We start from the raw sequence: 19,135 nt of genomic DNA, 5'->3' as shown, positions 1-19,135 counted from the left end.
TGTTTTGTTTCTTTGTGACATTTGTGATTAAATCTGTACTATGCTAATCTGTATTACTGTGCTTGCAGTATCACGTAAATAAACAAATATAATACATAAATTGGAAATTTTAAAGTGCTTCCATAGTGATGGACAGTTTGATTCCTTTTTCCGGAATCGATTCCTTTCAATTTGTTCGAAGCGATGATTCGTACCTATGGGTCGAATCCTTTGGTTCCGATAAATTGTATGATTCCGACTTCTTTGGTTTTCCCATTTGATTTCTTCTAACATGGGATTCGTTCCTTTCCCTGGACCGAATTCTTTCGTTCCGATGAATCCAATAACTCCGAGTTTTTCGCTCAGCTGATAAGCTATTGCAAAGTAAATTTTTTGTCGGAGAGGGTGGAATAAGTAGAAATGTACTGTATAAAGAGGAATTGCCATATTTCGAGACATGCGTAGAAAGTTCCATTTTTTCCTTCTCTAGAACTCTTGTTTGTCATATGCAAAGCAGTAAAGCGCGCCATAGACGCACGCACTTGCATTACCAACATGTATGAAAGGTTTCTTTCATCATGCATCTTGAAAGAATTTTTTGCCCACACACGTACCAACGTGCTGTCCAACATACTGAAAGTAGTTTGAGAAGTGTGGAGGACGAGGAAACGCGTGCTTTTTCTTTCAGCAACTGCACGACCTTGGCATGCGACGAAGGAGAGACTCACGTGATTTCTTCCGCTGTCGTGATTGGCGGACCTAAATATAAAACAGCCACCTTGCATGAACGAGCCCATACACGGTAAACATGCATGCAGAACGGCAAAAACATCAAACATGTTTTCAGAAGATTTTGAAAACTTTCAACATGAATGAACGAGACCATACACGATCAACTTGCCTGTGGTTTTATCATTTTTCATACAAGTCGGGCTGTTTCTTCAGGCATGTGTTTACGTGTATGGGCCGCTTAACACAAAGACGAAGAAGGAAGAATTGGCTGTTTGTAGACATGCGTAGTAGGTTCATTACTGGTTTCTCTGTCATGTACTGTCCCTTTGTTCTATCCGCTTCTATCCACATCAATCCATCAACTAGATCCACTAATCTATTGTTTAGTTCTTCATCTTGTTTTACCAACGAAATCCACTGACTCAATCCGTCAATTACGTTAAATGAATCCATCTTTTTTACTCTCCTCGGTGAATACGACTTTTGATTCTGTCAAAGTCTATTCAATTCCTTTCAAATATTCAACCCTTTCATTCCACTGAAGGATTCATTATTATTGAACGAATCATTCCGAAATTACCCATTACTACGCTCTCAGTAGTAGCTTACGCAAAAGAAGGTCACTGGGTTTTAAACGGGATACGAATAATATCTCGCGGCCAAAATCTCGTGGGACAAAATCTCGCCGGGCCAAACCATCGCGTGGCCAAAACCTCCCCCAAAAAAGCCTCGCGGACCAAAACCTTGCGTAATGAAAGCTTTCCTTAAAGTTTACCCAATGAGTTTCTTAATATTCAATTCCATATTACAAATAATAATAGGAATAATAATAATAATAATAATAACAATACTAATAAAAAATAATAAGAAGAAGAAACAAAATATCATGTGCGTGGGTTTTCTTGGGGTATTCCCATTTCCTCCTATTTTCTTCATTCCATCATTTCCTATATTCTGATCATCTACGTCTCCTTTAACCTACAGGACATAACCGAGAGCCGTAAAAACTAAGATATTATTTCATACTTTGATAAATATTACTCGATTTTGTTAGAATTTTTTTCCTAACGTCACCGTCAAAGTGAAATAAAAAACATCCCAGGCTCAAACCCCACATACGTTGAAAATTTGATGCAGACCGAACGGGTGGTTCAAGAGTTATTAAGTCACAAACGCAGCCACTTTCATTTTTATGTATTTCTATGTGTCTCCACCTTCCCCTCCCTCTTCCCGTCAAAGTGAAATGATAAAAACCATCCCTGGCTCTAACTTGATCTGTGTGGCAAATTAGATCGAGATTGGTCTCGTGGTTCAAGAGCTATTTAAGTTTCATATTATATATATATATATATATATATATATATATATATATATATATATATATATATATATATATATATATATATATATATATATATATATATATATATATCCCCCTCCTCTTCGTTGTGCCGTTAAAGTGAAATTATAAAATACATCCCAGGTCTGAACCTCATCTATGTTAAAAATTTGATCGAGATCGGTCCGGTGGCTCAAGAGGTATGATGTCACAAACATAGTCATTTTCCTTTTTATATAGGATACATTTTCAAAGCACGCCTTAGAATTTTTTTCTTCTCATTATTTTAATGCAATAACAAAATACAGTATATACGTACTATAGGGAGCTAGCTTATTTACCAGCGGGGGCTGGGGTAGAGGGAGGAAAATATCAACATTTTTTCTTGCTGACTCTTGCGATACTCTCTTACCCTCTTTCTATATGTCAGCGTTGCCAGGGTTAGAAAATTGTCACATGATTGTCATTCTGAAGAGTTAGTGTGAGTTGGTTATTTGTAGAGTGCTGTTGTGGTTGCGGTTTTATTGCTTATTATTCATTTTACAATAGCTTCGCAGCGTAAGAAGGGCAAACTATACACAGCGAAGCTAGAGAAGTAATAAGGAAGGTCATAGTGCAGTGCGACGAAGAAGCGAGGGAGAAAAAACTGAAGCAGGTGTTGTCACAGCCTAATTTGCGTGTGTCCACGTATACAGGAATCTTCGATAGGGATTACATAATTGCATAAACTCTTTGAATTAAGTGAGTATTTGGTGAATTTTTTTAACAACGCTCTGACAGCCCTGCCCAGGACCGTCGAGTGACCGTTCCTTGGTGACGGAGTGGGGCAGCTGTCAACCAACTTTGAATTCCTCAGCCTCGCATTAAAACCAGCTCCCTATAATACATATACCAATATACACAGGTAGAGCATTCTACATTGAAGAAATCGTCGTGACGACGTTTTGTACTGACATTTGTTCCCAACGTCTCGCGTAGTTTAGACCAAGCGAGATTTTGGGACGCGAGGCTTTCGCAAGGCAAGGTTTTGCCCCGGCGAGATTTTGGCCCGTGAGGTTTTGGACAGCAAGGTTTTGGCGAGGCGAAGATTCGGCCCAGCAAGATTTTGGGCGTCGAGGTTTTGGTCCGCGAGGTTTTTGTACCCAAACCGTTATAAACCTCCTAATATCTGTAAGAGATAGTGGGCAAATATAAATTTAATATATTAAAATATAAAGGAAAAAATCACTCATATGTGGGGTCCCTAGTTGGATTCCCGGCCAAACAAGATTGTGGTGGACAACATTGTGTCCGTGGATTTTCTCGGGGTACTCTCGTTTCCTCCCACATTCTCATTCCAACATTTCATTCATTTTTCATTATCACCTTCTCTTTAGCCTAACCGGCATAAGCGTGGTACGTAAAACTCAAAAATTTCATTGCCTTTGGCGTGGGAGACCCGGATTCGATTCCCGGCGGGAGCTCATGTGGTTCGGATTCCACGTTAATCAGTAGGTCCACGTCTCATATAGCCTCGCTGCTGAACGGGACGATAAACTTAAAATCAATTCAACTCAACTCAAAGATTTCATTTAATTCTTTTTCTTCCTTTATAGCCTTGGAGCATAAATGTGAGACATAAGACCAGCGTTTCCCAACCTTTTTCAACTTACGGCACACTACGGGTGTTACTTGGATTCTCGCGGCACACTTATGCATATTATTATTTGTAAATATTAAACACAGAGGTATTTTTTCTGTGATTATTGATCTCACGGAGAAGAAAACTCTATCACTGTTTTTCCCCGTGGTAAATCATTATGCTTATTTTTCATTATAACTTTAAAATAGAAAACAACTGCAATGGAATATTGGACTCAGGTTTTTAAATATACGCTTTCTTTTTAAAAACTGTATCCAACCGTTTACTAAGAAGGATGATCACCTAATAACGAAAGAACAAACAAATCTCTTTTGCTTTTAAAACACAAATGTAGGTAATTTGACGAGAGGATTGAATGATATTTTAAATTTTCAAGTTACGAAATAGTCTGCAACAATAAAGAAGCAATAATGCAACAATAACAATGATAACAGATACTTTTTTCAACATTAGAAATATACAGAACAGTAACTTGGTATGAAACTTAAAATGGTAGATTCATAGTAATGTGAAATACAAATATACATTTTTCCCTACGTTTTGCAATTTGATTGCTATAAAATTAGACATTTTGTTTCGATTCCTCGCGGCACACCAGCGGCCCATTCACGACACACCAGTGTGCCGCGGCACACCGGTTGGGAAACGCTGCATTAGCCTAACAAATACTATATTATATGTACTATATATTTTATACTTATTTCTTTATTGGAAAATCCTGAACGTACAGCTCACAGATGACGAGAAGAACCCTAGCAGAAGTAGTGAGACGTAGGTATGGGCTCGCCCACTTTTCGCACGGTGGTTTCAAATGACACCACGGAATAGCACACATATAACTTTACCCGGAGTAGCAGACGACATCTAAGTATAGACCACACCTCAAAAACTGAAAATGGACTTGACCGTGTCGTTGACTTTTCCCCGCTCCCCTGTTTTAGGGTTCTTCTCGTCATCTGCGAGCTGTATGTGGATCAAACACGTGGACATTAATCAGTAGCGCATCTAGGATTTTTATGTGGGGTGGGCAGTGAGGTGCCCACTAAAATTTTGAATGGGTCTTTTACGGTTAATTTACCATCAGGGATGTCCTGGCTTCGAAATCTATATGCCAGGACTTTGAATTCTGATTGAAGTTTTCCCACGTTTTTTCAGGTAGAATACTCAAGTTGCATTATGTGTAGGCAATTTTCTTTTTTTATTTTCGAAATATAAAATCTGATAGGATCATATGGCCTTTACATATATATATATATATATATATATATATATATATAGATAGATAGATAGATAGATAGATAGATAGATAGATAGATAGATAGATAGATAGATATAGATATATAGATATAGATATAGATATAGATATATGTGTGTGTGCTATACAGTATAATTTTGTACTAGCTATGTAAAATGTAAAATACACTACAAGTAAAATATTTCCATTTATATTAAATTCTGATGAAACAGCAATGGACTGATGATTCATGCCGTAGTAATTCAGTAGATCGTGAAAAACAAATAAGAAATTAATATCTGTATCTCTTCAACAAATCAGGAAACAAACAAGAATAAATGTTTCAAACGGATTTACGCTTGGCAGTACGCTTCCTGCAACGTTTAATGGTCTTACTTCTAACTAAAAAAAATATTGCACTATATATATATATATATATATATATATATATATATATATATATATATATATACATGTATTTTACAGAACTTTCGTGTCAATACAATGCGTTGTAAAACAGCATGCCGCTCTAATCAATTAAATTTTGGATTATAGAAAAAAGGAAAAAAGTGTCCATGACTGATCAATAAACAGTGCCATACTATGGGAAGCGAGTGGGGCGAACGGTCCCGGGCGCCGAAGTAAGGGGGCGCAAAATTCGGGAGGAGAAAAAAGAGAAGAAAGAAAGAAAAAGGAGAGAAGAAAATTACTTGGAATATTTTAGATCAACAGCAGATAATGTTACTGATGTTAGGAAAATGCATGTGCAGATATATATAAAATGGAAGGAAAAAGGTAATAAAAAGTACTTAAAATTAAGGAAAAGCAGGGTTTATTTTTGAAAAATTTTCTCATGCTTCGCGGCTGGTCTATCACTTCACTCATGGGGACGCCGTCATATACTCTCTCCCCGGGTGCTGATTTTCCACGGCATGTCACTGTCAATAAAGAAAACCTTGGTTCTCTCGTGTAAAGAGAAAAATCTTAGTTCCATGTTTAACCAATGCATTAGAAACAATTGCTAGAGATAGCAAAAATAGTTTGAGCGTGCAATTGTAGCGACGATTATTGACTTTGGGTCTATGACAGAATAAAGTGTATAAAAATTATGTTTAAGTAACATAATTTTATTCAAAAATGCAGCAAAGAAATATTTATTACCAACAATTTCATTCCTTGCTATCTTTGGTTATAAAATCATTCGTTGTACTTTTTTTCTACTTTGAGCCACATTGAATTAAATTATTGGTCTCTGTTATTTTTCCGAATATAATCTAGCTTAATCTAAGCGAATTCAACCTAATCAACATTAATCACTGTAAGAAAAGGTAAGACTACACCAAAATAGTTAAAAAAAGAAGAAGAAGAAAGAAAAGAAAAATCAATTAAGATAATATAAAGTATTAGAGATGTCCTTCTCTATGTCGCAGTGTAGATTCGAGCGTAGTCTCGATTGTAGCGTTCGATTCGAGATATCCTCTCCCAAGATGGCGTATTCTGCTCTGATTTGAAACATAGCTAGTTGATTGTTCTCACATTTGTGATACTGGAAGAATAAACTAAATTTACATGATTTATTACTACGTACCTATGCCATTTTATATTACGATTTGTGATATTGTGTATATATATTCCCTAGAAATTTGCCTAAAGTGTTGTGCTTAACAGTATTTTCCTTCCATAACACCATGTTACTAAAGATATGTTTGGCTATGGTAAAACGATGCAATAACAGTGTATTTTTGTGTGCTAAATATGAAAGCAGTTGCGCAAATATGCACAGATTATGTTGGGTCGTGATAATATTTTATGACTTTCTCATTGAAATCAACGCTATAATGGAAGAAATTGATTTGTGTATGATAAGATTATCAGAACTTTATCTCCCACCACTATTTAGTTCATAAATGTATGTAGTAGGCTCACAGTATATCTGCCAGCTTCTCTCAGGAAGGTTGTAGCTCATCGTAAGTCCTTCTATTACTCTTTGTAACGTAATGCATTACGGAGAGGCAGTTGTAGGATTAAGTGTATTATTGTTGCTGTTCATATAGTACGTAACTGGACCTTTTCTATTAAAGAACAACATAGTATTTTTTAAGTATGAAAAATATCTTATGTTGATTATATTTATATTGAAAATAACGAAAAAAACAACTGATTATAGCCTGTTACACGCCATTTGTCTAACATGTCTCAAGTAGGTTAGGTTAGGATGACACCAAACTATAATAACAGTTTTTTTCTTTTCGATATAACAGGAAAGGAAGTAAACTGAATTAACTGTTTACATAATATGCTCGATTACTGCATAGGATTTCTATAGAAAATTGTTTATACACAATTATTGCACATAGAAAAGTGTTTGGCACTTGTCCTGTAGTAGAAGATATAATAGGGCTATTCATAATTTCGTAACGTAGTAAAGGAATCAAATTACATGCAAACTGATAAATAGTTGAAACTAATCAACTTTCATAGAGTTATTATAAATGATTAGAGCCATTTCAGAGCTCTATAATAACTGTATTACTGTACATATTGCGATATTCTTTTTCACACACATAGAAAAACTCAAAAAGTTTTTGTTAACAATTACAAATGTCCGATATGTGCCTCCTTAGTGATTCGACAGACGTCAAGCCGAAAATCAACTTCTACCCACACTCGGTGCAGCATGTCCCTATCAATGAGTTCAAAAGCATTGTTGATGCGGGCTCGCTTTTCTGCCAGGTTTGCTAGTAGAGGAGATGTAAACACTGAATCTTTCACATAACCTCCCCGTCACACACACAGACACAAAAAGTCTACGGGTGGGGTTAGGTCAAGTAGGGATTCATTCGAGTCGAGTCGAGTCGAGTCGAGATTTAACCCTGTCTCGACTCGTCTCGAGAAAATGTTGTCTCGACTCGTGTCTCGACTCGAAAATATGTTTCTGTCTCGACTCGTGTCTCGACTCGACAGTCTCTGTCTCGACTCGACTCGAATTCGAGTCGAGACAAAATGTACGAGTTAAAATATACGCACACATCAGCCAGACCATCATGACTACCTACCTAATTGTCAGTATGTCGACTTTTGGCATGGATAAAAACGGCGACACGTCTTGGCATACACGCAATGATCCTTGATAGGTCGCTGGAGAGAGCTGGCACCACATGTGCTCACTCAGGTCACCTAATTCCTGTAAATTCCGGGAAGGGGGGCGATGTGTTCTGACGTCACGTTCAATCACATCCCACAAGGGACATCACTCAAATGTCCGGCTCCAATTTCAATGAAACTTTTTTTGCTGATAGAAGGCATGTATGAATCATTACTTGTGATGACACATTTTTGCCATGGTGCATGTTTTCTATTTAAAAAAAAAAAAATAACTTTTAAGAGTTGTGATGTGGTTATTAGAGATTACTACAGAAGTCCCTTACTACCCTTTGTAAACGGAGCGTTAATGAAGAAAAGTGAAGAAAAACCATGTGGATACATATAAGTCCTGGGGGAAGTCGTATGGTAGATATGACCTTGATGGCAGCCATCTTGAAACCCGCCATTTTGAATTAAGGTCCAGTTTTCAAAATGGGAATAGGGTAATATGATACATAATTTCAGGCTAGAATTTAATTAGAAAAATTATGGTGAGGTTAGTTTTAAGATACACCCATTTGGGGGAAAGTTACAGGCATATTAATTGTTTTTACTTACTGTGTGCGTAAGTCCCTTCTTACTTTCGTCTCAAGACCTTTAAATCGATCGCAACGGCAGAGCCCGGTTTCGCACTAGTGTTTAGAAATCTTTAAACTCACTTGAGGCAATATTTGTGGATTATTGTATTGTATTTTGCCTTTAATTAAATTTGAACCCACTTCATGATCTTGTGTAAAGTATCACTAAAAGAGAATTTCTGTTTTTATGGAGAACGTAAGCATAGCAATTATAAAAGGTGAGTAAGGTGCGTATGTATTTATAAGAAAGTTTATTTTACGAGTCTTTTGTGGTTCCGCCAACCTATTCTTTAGTTGTTTTTTTAAATACTCATATCTCATAAATAAAAGAGCTATTATAAAATCTCTTACCACTATTCTTTAATACTTATAAAATTTTATTTATTGTAAAAGCACTGGCGAGATATTTCTTATCGCCCACTAAAATTATGGTGGAGCTCCTTCGTGGCTAACGGTTAGCATACTTGCCTTTGGCGTGGGAAACCTGGGCTTGATTCCCGGTGGGAGTTCATGTGGTTCGGATTCCACGTTAATCAGTAGGTCCACGTCTCACATAGCCTCGCTACTGAACGGGACGTTAAACTCAGAATCAATTCAACTAAAAATTATGGTTTTGACTTTATTATGATGTCATTAGTTTAAACGCCCAACTGCCCAGTAATTATAAACATTGACTACATTATAAAATTGTAATTTGTGACGACTAAAATGTCAGAAATTAAAGATTATTCTTTGGGTTTTGGAACATTTTGAAAAACGTGAAAAACTGGTACTGCACCGATACAACACACCTTTTGGATTTGTCATTGTGTAAAGTGATACAAACTAAAGAAGAATTACAATTTTATGAAATTGTATTAGGACTTATTATTTAGAAATAAACACCAAATAAGTGTAATAGTTCATATCCGTATCAAATACCAAGTTTATGATGAATCAACTACACAAAGTAGGATCCAAAAACGCTCCTTGCAATTTGTTCCATCCTTCAGTCGAACCAGGAACTGAAACATAAAAAGTGACATTTTCTTTTTAAAGATACTTTGTCCAGCTAAGTATTGTGAAGGTTTATGTCAGTAGAAGGAATTGCATTCCATTATACAAGCGCAATTTCACAACTTTATGTACACATTACTAAATATCGAACACCTTTGTCCATATAATTAGCGTACGCGTCTTTGGTGCGGGAGACCTAGGTTCGATTTCCGATGGGAACTCCTGTGGTTCTGAACCCACGTTAATTTGTAAGTTCACGTCTCATATAGCCTTGATGCTGAAAGGGGCACTAAACTCTAATCTAATACTAAATACAAATATTTAAAGAAAAATGATGACGCACCAAGATGACGTGAATTTGGCTATCAAATCCATTTTGTGTTTTCAGTTATTTTCTAGTAGTATTTTTTCTAGGCATCCTTTCAAAAGACAGTGATGCAAATTTCGTAACTCCGATTAGATGCAAAATTTCCCGTCCACTAAAATAGATACCGTAAATTTACAATATCTAACAATAAATAATTTTGAAATATATCGCTTTCGAGGGAAAAATGAAGTGAAATCTTTGAGTTTTACATCTCACGGTTATGCCGGTTAGGCTAAAGGAGAGGGGTGATGATGAGAAATTAGTGAAATCGTGGAATGAAGAAAGTGGGAGAAACGGAAGAATCCCGAGGAAACCCACGCACACGGTGTTTGTCCACCACAAAGTTCACTTGGTGCGAGCTGGGATCGAACCAGGGTCCCCAAGCACCAGAGGTGAACGATCTACCACTGAGCCACCGCGGCCCCGCTTTAGAGGGGCCATGACGTATAGTTGAACTCATTCTCGTGGTATGAAAGGCATTATTTATAATTATGCATGATAGGATCACAAACAAAATTTAAAAATATTATGTGCACTTTCTTTTAACAAACATTATATTGTCTTTTATGGTGTGGAAGGGAATGTTATGTTCGAAAAAAAGTCCTTAACACGATTCTTGTCGCTACACACTGCATGTTCCTAGCCACAGAAAAAATGCAGCGATAGGTAGGCTATTTTTCAATTGCTTTACATTAGCTTGATGTTTCAAGTCTTTTGTGTGTTTCTGAAGTTCACTTTTACCACAAAAGAGCTCAATATTAACATGTCTTACATAGCTTTGGTTCGATTCTCAACACGGACTGCAACTACCCGTTAAATTGTGCATCCGAAAGGCACTCTTTGTTAAACCTCGCTTATCACCGCTCATCTTAATAATATATATAACTTCACCGCGAAGCAAATGTTGCATTTCTCTCTTTCATCCTAACACAAAACAAAACTAACCACAGCTGTGACACGAAGGAGCTATTTCGAAAAGAAACAAGCTGTGCTTCATAGAGATGTGTACCAAATGATAGAAGTATAAAGTATTGTTTTCTTTCCTGTTTATTGATATCAGTTGGTGTTCTTAATGAGTTTACTCATTAGTTTAGAAAGAGTATATATGGAATTTGGACATATGTTGTACGTATTCTCCTGAGAAATTGATGAGACCAGAAAAATTATAAGGACAGATGGAATAGGTTTAAGCGCACCACGTGACTTTATCAAATATTTATTCTCCATAATGATACCACGCGGAAAACTTGGTATAGGCCTACTTTTATCTTTGCCTCCCTCTGTTAGCTGTTTTGTATCATATATATCGGATGGTTTTGATATTTCTTCTGATCATCAAAACAACAATGGTACCTGTGTGCGTGCAGAAATGCAAAAGCACAAGGTAACTTCCTATTTGTTTTGGAAACAACAAACCCATTTCACGTGTGCGAGAGAAATTGAGCACAGCGAGATCGGGTGTTTACTCACGGTCAGTTCGCAGCAGGAATCCATGGTAAAAGATTTGGCTATCTCGAAAACACTCGCAAAACCTTACAAATACAAAAGACTGCGCTTCAAAGAAAGTTTAGACACAGATGTTTTAATTTTCTTTTAGCATCTTTCTTCAGCAAAAGAGTCGGTTCATTGTATTCGAAAAAGGGAAGGGAGAAAGGGTGAATTTATATTTTATGTGGGGGGTAACGTTGTAAGTAGTATAAACAATACATACCGCTTCCGACTCTGTACTGAAGCACTTCCTTTAGCGGTATATCACTAGATCTATCCTGACCCTCATCCCACCTCAAGTTGTAAAGTAGAAAGGGACAGAAGTATTCAACATGACTGCGCACTTGAGTTTCAGTTCACAATACTAAAAGCAGTGAGCAAGTAAACAGTCTTTTGTAGGATCGTGTTTTACTTCTTGAATTTATTTTTGAACATTTCTGTGAATTCAACAACAGAACGCAGTAGAAATACGGACTAGTTTTTACTCCAACCATTACTTCCGCTCCAACCCAGGGATGCCACATTTATGATTTCGTACTAGATTTAGTGATTTTACTATTGAACTAGTGATCTAGTACGTACTTTGGGTAAATAGGCACATTCTAGTGATTTTTTGCATTTTTTTCTGATGCAGACAAATGAGAAGGAAATGGTTCTTAAAATAAAAGGAAGAAGTATATTGCAGTTCAAAACAAATGTGGAAACCTTAAATTATTTTTTCTTTTCCCTCTGACTGAATGAAACCCCTGCTGTGTAACGACCTTAGGTAAACAACGGCTATCTTTGGTCCGCTACCTCCTTTTGTTAGCCGACATGAGATGGGTTCCTTTTTTTTTCGGAAGAAAGTGAAGAAATAATTATCCAGTACTTTTACGTTTTGTCAGGCACACAGGCGCAGTCTGTACTTGTTTCCTAACGAATTTTAGCAACATAACATAAATGAAACATATGTACCAGAAAATAGAGGCAGTACAAACGGAAATTTTCATCTGTGACACATTTGATGAGAAATATAGTTAGATGTCACGTGCAAGCACTCTAAACATGCCCTATCCTGTAATTCTATTCGTATGTTTATGTAGGTGAGACTGAGAAATCAAGAAACAATAATAACTGGTTTTCTTCCAGGGGAAAAATCTAAATGTAAAGGGGTGTTACACTGGGACTTTAATTGCGTCTTTTGTACAAGATTAACAAGTAATATCAATTTTTTTAATTTATTTTAGTTCTTGGGGAGAGAAAGATGGAAGCGAACCCTCGTAAGGACCTCTGCAAGGAAACATGAATACTATCCGCCACTGTTTGTTACATACACAAAATAGTTTTATATATATATATTGAGTTTTAGTCAGGGTTTTCATTCTGCAGGAGAGGGGGGATAGTAATACCTGACGAACAATTTCTATTCTCAGAGTGTTGCAATGATAGCATTTCCTCCATTATAACTTGGCCAAGCTAGTTGCATTATATGTAAGGATTAAGTTAGCCTAAAAAGCTTAAATTTCTATGGCTGTTTTACTCTGTACCCATGTTTCTCATTTTCGGTCTACGGGACTCTGTGTCCAGAAATTTTCGATGGCTTAAAAGTCGGAAAATAAGTGTATCAAAGGCATATATATTATATCTATGGTTATATGAGGCATGGATCTACAGTTTGAAGTGGGATACCGGTAACAACTTCATGAGCTTCCACCGTAAATCGAACCAGAGTCTCCCGCGATCAAGGCGTATGTGTTAACCATACAGCCACGAGGAAATTCACATAAGCACACACACATATATATTGTTGAGTTGATTTTGACTTTACCGTCTCTTTCAGCAGTGAGGATATATGAAATGTAGACCTACTGATTAACTTGGAATCCGAACTACATGAGCTCGCGCCGGGAATTGAACCCGAGTCTTCCACGGAAAAGACGCATACACTAGCCGCGGAGTTCACACACACACACAGAATCAGAGTCCTCACACACCAAGGGTGAGAGCTGTGCCACTGAGTCACAGCGGCCACGGGGCTAGGTCGAGTCCACTTTACGTTCATAGTTTCTTAGTACATAAATGTTACGATTATGAAATAGATTTTCCTTAATGAGCTGCATAAAAACAAAAGCTTTCGAAATGCATTAAACAATTAGCTCGATTTGAGTGTGAACTTAAAGTTATATCAGAGTGTAAATACGGATACGCACCAAAGCTCGAAAACTTAATACACTATTTCTCCTATATAGTCAGCATGTATCAAGCAATCGTTCAGCTTTCATTTGAGAGGATGGAAATCGAAGGCCCCTGAACAACTATGTTACTAATGTGCGGAATGTATTTATCTTACAGTGAACTGCTTTGATGCCAAGTGGCCTAACTCCAAAATTGAAATTTTCCAGGAGTGAAAGTTGAAGTTCAATATCTCATGAACAATCCATATTTCTTTTATGTTGGGTACCAAAACCATAACTACTGTATGTAGTTCATTGTTTTATAACTTAGTGTTTACAAAAATCCTTTTAAAAAATACCTATTCATAGAAGTGAATGTTACTTATCTGTAATAGTTCTTGGCATCCAAGCAGTCCATTTATTGTAATACTAGCTTAATATACCCATTCTTCGCATGGGGGCTGTATTTGGAAGTCAACACCTGTGGAAGTATCACCATTCATTTCAGTGACCGCGAAAACTATGGATTTGACACTAGTATCAATCAATATGGGCTATTTATACATGTCTCGGTATTCCTCACCCGCTGACACCCGGCCCGCATACAGTAGTAGCTGAATTTGCAAGTCATCGCTGATGGAAGTGTCACCATTGATCTCAGCGACCGTAAATACTATGTATTTGACACTAACGTCGATCAATTTGGGTTACTTTTACTACATGTCTCGCTAAACGCCCCCCTGAGACCCCATGGTTAGAATTTTGACAAAAACGCTTTGCCTTAGACTGGGACCTGGACCAAGGTATCCGTGACCAAAATTTGGTAACTCTCGGTCAACTTGTCTGGTCCCCAGGTCGGTCCCAGTAAACGTCCCCCCCGAGCCCCCCTGGTTCGAAATTTAAAAAAAAAACGCTTCGTCTTGATCTGGGGCCTGGACTAAGGTACCCGTGACCAAATTTTGGGAACTCTCGGTCCACTTGTCTGGTCCCCAGGTCGCACAGACAGACAGACAAACACACAAACAAACTCTTTATTTTATTTATATTAGATAAGATATACTATGCAAAATAGTCTCGTATCATAATATGTGATGTACAACAAATGTTACATTATATATTATCCGTAGCTCGTGATATGCTGCAACATATTAAAGCCTCAGAATAGTTGGGCAAATTGCGTTCATGGGAACGAAAACACAATAATTATAACTACGCTAAATTACTATAGACTACCAACTGCTCATTCAGAGAATTTATGAAGTTCACTTGATCGCAATAGTTTTATACAAACTAGATTTAGACTACGGATAATAGTTTTATACAAACTAGATAATAAATTATTATTATTATTATCATTATATTTGCAGTACAACCAAATACAACGACATTAACTATTAGTTCTAATTAACTGAATTGAGCTGAAAACTAAATCTTGATCTTTAAAGATTAACTATTAATTTTATGCGGTTTGTACCTTTCTGAAGGAATGAAAGCTGGAATTGGTTTCAAGGCTGTTTCTGAGTGAATACTTTCTTCAAAATAATATTAAAAATTATAGAAAGATTTTCGAGACATTCGAGTCGAGTCGAGATTTTTAAGAGCCGTCTCGACTCGAAAATTCGAGTCGAGAAATACGTTTGTCTCGACTCGTCTCGAATTTTACAAAGTGTGTCTCGACTCGAATCTCGACTCGAATTAGAGTCGAGTCGAGTCGAGATTCGAGACATGTCTCGACTCGAGCGCATCCCTAAGGTCAAGAGAGCATGGACGCCATGACACGAAATGTTTTCTCGGCGTCTGTCGCCATTTTGCCTCATTGCTCACTGCTGCGCTCTCGTGGGAGAAATCTGAAGTACACTTGCAACAAAATTGAAGTAAACTTGCAAACTTGAGTTTTTCTACGTTACTGTTGAGTTTGTTACAATATCTCAATTACTAGAGCTACAGTGAATTCATGAAATCGCTTCAATCATTTATAATAACCAGAGCCCGGATCTTGTTGACCTAAAACTTTCTAAAATGTGACCTATAAAATGACACTAAAATTCCTATAAAATGATCCTAAAATTCACAAAAATTGACCTTAAAACTTGCGTTTTCTTAAAAAGTTTATTTCGTTAAATATAGACATTTTCTTAATATCTATTGGATTTTAATTACCATTTGTCACTCATTTTCAAGTTTTGTTTCTGTTAGTTGCTGTCCATTGTACGGTATTCTACATACTGATGGTCGTGTGCACCAACGAAGTTCAACTGTTGAACGAGGGTCATAACTAAGCTTGGTGAAAATGTCTGATGCACCAACAACGTTCAAGGTGAAGTCTCATTCAAATTATGGATAAACTTGGTTTTAGCTTGAACGGTCGAATTTGTTGGTTTAAACTTTGTTTGATCGAAGTCAGTCTGTTTACATTCAATAATGTCTTTGTATTTTTCCACTAACGAAATTACAATACATTTCTCGTGTTCGCAAAACTGTTTTGCTAGTGGTTTCATTACTTTACCATCACAATTACGATCACTGAAATTAGACTATGCACACAACTCTATGCACACAATCTCGAAAATCGAAAAGACCGGCACGCGGTGTGCTTTCTTCATTTGTTGCTTTGTTAAACGAAGATTAGAGACAAAAGGCGACAACCAATCAGAGTCGATTTTACAAATTGACCGAAGTTTACTTAAACTTCGACTTTCAATGGTGCAACAGAAGTCCTGCAACCACGTTTAAACTTCAAAGTTTAATGTTGAACGCGTTTGGGTGAACGCTCCTTTAAACTTCGTTGATGCACACGGCTGTGAAAGTGTCAATCCACTCCCGAGTTGAAATTAGGAAGCACACTTAAAGAACAGAATTTCGCAAGTGTAGACTGTATACACGAGAATAATAGATAAAAACCTTGTTTAAAATCTTTCTACGTCTTCTAATCCATTTTTAGTTATTCACGTGATCACATCCTTTGTGGTCAACAACCCAAAATCATCTGTTTAGCCACCTACCAACCCCTACCCCTCGTCAACCAGCTACAGCTTAGTGTTCATTAGCTTTTTAGGAATGCAGTTTTCCATCCCGATAGTCAGAAAGCAGGAATAGAGATAATCTAATTTTGTATTTTTCAAATTTGTAAACAGTGTTCATTTTACGATTCCTTTATGTAGAGGAAAAAGACTAAAAGAAAGACCAAAGTGACCTGAAAGTTACCTTAAAATATTTAAAAAATGACCTGAAACTTCAAAACGGCAAAAAGTGACCAAAAGTTGACCCTAAAAAAATATACTTTCAGAAGCTTGAGTTGACGGATAACGTTTTTATTTGAACTTGCCTTGTCCTATGCGTAACAGTAAAAAGTTGACTTGTCAACAAGATCCGGGCCTTGATATTAACCCTATATATATATATATATATATATATATATATATATATATATATATATATATATATATATATATATATATATATATATATATATATATATATATATATATATATATATATATGCCTATAGTAGAGTCCCTAAAACTGGGCACTCGATAATCCGGCCCCGTCATTTCGGATAATTAGACCACGCCCTGGCAGACCCGTTCAAGGTTGTTGGCGAGTGTTTTTCTGAGGTCTGTCTTATCAGGTAAATTACCGTAAATTAGTGTACAGTGTGTATTCATTAATTTTCATTTTCATGTACCTTCATAAAGTACGTACTTTTCCTTTGTTTAAAGGTAATTGGGCAGTTTATTCTCTGTTGTAAAAATGAAATGAAATCTTTAAGTATTACGTTCCACGCTTATGCCGGTTAGGCTAAAGCAGGCGGTGATGATGAGAGATGAGTAAAATGGTGGACTGAAGAAAGTGGGAGGAAACGGGAGAACCCCGAGAAATCCCATGAGCACGGTGTTTGTCCACTACAAAGTCCACACGGCGCGAGCTGGGATCGAACCAGGGACCCCAAGCACCGGAGGTGAACGCTCTACCGCTGGGCCACCGCAACCCCTTTATTCTCTGCTGTGTTCTCAATCAACCAATACATACAAATACAGTACTATACTTTCTGAGGAAACACTCGTACTTGTTGTTTTTTCACTCCATTCCCGATAACCCGCTCCATTCACTCCATTCACTAACTAGACCACTCTTCGGTCCACATATGTAAGCCGAGTTTTCGGGGCTCTACTGTACATGTATTAAAGTTGTAAGGTGTTTGTTTAATGTAGAGGCTCCATTACGAAAAGATCAGACTGATACATGCTTCTCATTTTTTTTACAAAATAAATCAAAATAAAACCAACGATAAAAAATAAGTTTTCTAAAACAGTGTAAATTGAATATATGCTTACTGAAACAATATAATAAAACAATAAAAATCACTTATAAGAAATTAAAATAGGGATCATTGAAAAGCTAAAGAAACAATAAAACAGATACTCGTAGTATATAACAAGTAAAGCGATTAATAGAGTAGTAATAATTATAAAACAAAAGAAATAAAAGCTAAAAGAAAAACTTTAAATATAGTTAACTACTTTATCGTCCGAAAGCCGTAAGTAAAAACAGAACTAACCCGAAACCTAAGATTATCAGTCAGTTATAAATATTGCCCGAAAGTTGAGGAAAAATCCTCTTTTTTACCAGATAAGGAGGCGTAACAATGTCCTCCAGCAAGGGGGGTGAGGGGGGAAGTTTCCTTATTTTAGTTTGTGCTTCAGTTTGTGGAAGAAGGACAGACCGTTAACCTACCAGAAGCTTGTATTTCTTGAGCATTATATCCATTAAATATGTAATTCTAATTAAATTGGGTCTTATTTTTACGTTCTTCTTTCCAGTTTTTAGGTTCTTTTTTAAAAATATTTTTAGGACTTTTTATAAGTCCTTTTATTCAATTCTTAGGTCTTCAACTTTCGAGCCCTATAGTTATAAACATTCTCTGAAAAGAATTCTTGCCGTGCCACCTTCTGAGTGGAAGTTCTGTCACTGATTGTATGGCAAATCTATAAATTTGAGATCAAGAAACAAATAACTATTTATTAATTATTCGTAAAGATGTACGTAAATACGCAGCCACTGAGAAAAGATAATGGTTGCAAAATCTATAAAGGGATTCTTTCTTGAAATATCATTGTGTACTTCGTGCAGTCAAAGAAAACGAAGTAGACATGTAAGTAATATTATCTGACCTTTTTATATATTATTTTTTCTTAACTCAAATAACGAATGTATCACGTAGAGATACAAGTGACCACTTGTTGACCTTATGAAAATATATATTTGTGGACGAGCAAACTATCAAGAGAATTACTACATGTAGGCTACGAGTTTATTTTTTATATCACTGAACATGTTATGATTTTCTTTTCATCTTCAGTGTATGAGTATATACAACCATGGTGTTATTTATAAATTTACGTAAGGTCAGCAGGTGGTCATTTCTATGACTAGATTAAAATTTCACATTTTATGCACTACTGTGGGCTATTTTTACCATTGTC

The 19,135-nt window shown here is 36.5% G+C and overlaps 1 protein-coding gene across 1 annotated transcript in view; it reads right to left on the bottom strand.

The window, feature by feature from the left end:
• Nucleotides 1–18,776, bottom strand: part of LOC145694555 (phosphoenolpyruvate phosphomutase-like) — a 300,696-nt gene extending 281,920 nt beyond the window's left edge. The window contains exon 1 of the mRNA XM_081770879.1: nt 18,769–18,776. The gene's annotated coding sequence lies outside the window, so the exon portion shown is untranslated. The remainder of the gene's footprint in view (nt 1–18,768) is intronic.
• Nucleotides 18,777–19,135: the final 359 nt, after the last annotated feature.

The sequence above is a fragment of the Thermobia domestica genome, chromosome 9 (genome assembly GCF_964235325.1).
Source record: "Thermobia domestica chromosome 9, izTheDome1.hap1.1, whole genome shotgun sequence".
Taxonomy (NCBI): Eukaryota; Metazoa; Arthropoda; class Insecta; order Zygentoma; family Lepismatidae; genus Thermobia; species Thermobia domestica.
Note: the sequence above shows the minus strand (reverse complement) of the source record. Positions and strands in the feature narration are given on the sequence as shown.